We start from the raw sequence: 2,485 nt of genomic DNA, 5'->3' as shown, positions 1-2,485 counted from the left end.
TAGGCAGCACACCAATTGAAGACGCAAATTTGATAGACCTAGGGTCAGTTATGAAGGTCAGATCAAGGTCCGACCAATCAAGTGTTAATGTCATGTCAAATGTCAATGTCATGTCAAATCAAATGTCAATCAAAATCAAATAAAATAAAAAGTCAGCAGGACGCTAGTGGCAAGGCAAGTGCCAAAATAAGAGCATTGTCAGTCACCGCAGCAATAGGGCAGAATTCCTGCCTGAATCACCTAAATGCTCTTGAAGTGACCTGAGATGTGGTGTGCAACAGGCCGGCATGACGCTCCTCTCAGTTCAACATAAATTTCGCTAAAACCAAATGTAGCCACTTAGGGTCTTTGTTTCTTTTTTAGTTATCGTGATCCGAAAAGGGTGGGTGTAAAGGGTAAAGGAAAAGGGTATGGGTGTAGGAGCGTGGATGTTACCGAATATTGGTAGTGTATGATTTCCTCAATGCATGATTTTTTTTTTATCAAAGCCAAACTTAATCTAAATGCGTGTATAACAACCAGTAGCGCAGGCAGGGGCACAGGTAGCACGTGCCCCCCCCCCTTAGGTTCCGAGGGGCCCGAAGGGCCTTTCGGAGCCTACGATTAACGACCTGATTTGAGGGCCCAAGGGGCCCGAAAAGCCAGCCAGGGGTCCTATTCAGGGGCCTCGGCCCGCAGGGCCGAGCACTCCAATGTCAGCCAGAGGGCCTTGGGCGCTGATCAGGGGCTCACTGAGTCGATAAGCGCCCAAATTTCGGTCAGATGTCACCAATAACGCACAGTGGGCTCGGTGGCGCCATGTGCCTAGGGGTCCATTTCCAAGCAGGGACGAAGCCGGATCCAGCAATTTACATTGCTCGGGGCTCCACAGCGCCTAACAGGGGCCCTGTGCTGTCGAGGGGCCCCGAGTCGGCCAGAGGCAGTGTTCGAGGAGGTCCAAATAGCTTGGAGGGTTCACCCGGTCCGACAATCAAGGGGCCGGTTGGAAGGTCTGAGGGCATAAAGGGTTGGTCGGAATCTTACTCAGGGGCCCAAACCTGCGAAGACGGGCCCTCAAATAACGGTGAAATAAGCCCTTTACGCCTATCGGGGGCCCCCGAGGCGATATGAGCCTATATGTCGGTCAGGTACCACTGTACCACATGGTTGGCTCCGTGTCGGTATGGGCCTTGCCCAATTCCATGAACCCACTTCCCAATCAGCTACCGAGCCGGGCCAGTGACTTGCACAGGCCGGGAGCCTTGTATCTGTCAGGGGCCCACAGCGCCTAACAAAAGGCTCCGTGCTCGCAAGGGTCCCGAGCCGACCAGGGGAAGTGTTTTTGATGAGGCCCGAAGAGCGGCCCGGGCGACCCACCGGAACCGACTAGCAAAGTCCGGTTGGAGGGCACAAGGGCCTGGAGGACTGGCTGTAGGTCACATCAAGAAGCGTGGCTCGTGGGGTCGTGACCCGAAATATTAGTCGGAGGCGTGCGTGGGTGTGTGTGTGTGTGGTGTGTGGTGTGTGTGTGTGTGTGTGTGTGTGTGTGTGTGTGTGTGTGTACGCGCGCGCGTGTGTGCGTGCGTGCGTGCGTGCGTGCGTGCGTGTGTGTATGTGTGTGTGTGTGTGTGTGTGTGCGTGCGTGCGTGCGTGCGTGTGTGTGTGTGTGTGTGTGTGTGTGTGTGTGTGTGTGGTGTGTGTGTGTGTGTGTGTGTGTGTGTGCGTGTGTGTGTGCGTGTGCGTGTGCGTGTGTGTGTGTGTGTGTGTTGCTGGAGTCTTCGGCAGGCCCTCGAGCCGCGGTCGAGATCCGAAGCGTTTTAATCATGCTCACACAAGTCTCTTATAGTATCACGAAGGCGGAGAACGCCGGGGGGGGGGGGGTGAAGGGTCCCACTAACCTACATTGAGATTCTCGTGATTTAGCGCTCCCATTGGAGACTGCCTGTTGCCTGTCCTTGCAACCGCGCGCAAAAACTCTCTTCGACATTCCCTAACCCGGTACAAAGTGTCCCCGAATGTTTGGATTTTTTGCTTGTAAGACAAATTCGATTGAACGCTGATAATTTTGATCAGCCATGTTGTTCTTACCAGCAGCTCAATGGCTTTAATTCAAAACCCTGTGCAAGCCATTAAGTTACTACATCTCCCGGGCCTTCAATGCCTTAGCAACTACTGCACCTGCATGCAAGCGCAACTTATCGATAACTCTAGACCCTTCTCGCTCTTTGTATGCTGGAGGGCATTTCCTGCCATGGTAAAGTGATGCTCCATATTTCCCCGACAGCCCCGCACGACCCTTGTATTTCCTCGCATTGAATGGAAACTACCACTGATCCGACCACATTGTCGCTGCATCAATCCCGCCTCGCAGCTCTGGAAATCGCGACACTGCCATCTCTTCTGATGACGGGCATGCTTCGACTTGGCCCCTGCGTAAGTGGAACTTTCATCAAGAGCGCAAGCATAACGATCACATTCAATGTTTTACCCTAATCGACACCGCTCA

The sequence above is a fragment of the Pollicipes pollicipes genome, unplaced genomic scaffold (genome assembly GCF_011947565.3).
Source record: "Pollicipes pollicipes isolate AB1234 unplaced genomic scaffold, Ppol_2.1 Scaffold_7228;HRSCAF=8575_pilon_pilon_pilon, whole genome shotgun sequence".
Taxonomy (NCBI): Eukaryota; Metazoa; Arthropoda; class Thecostraca; order Pollicipedomorpha; family Pollicipedidae; genus Pollicipes; species Pollicipes pollicipes.
This window is presented reverse-complemented; position numbering follows the sequence as displayed.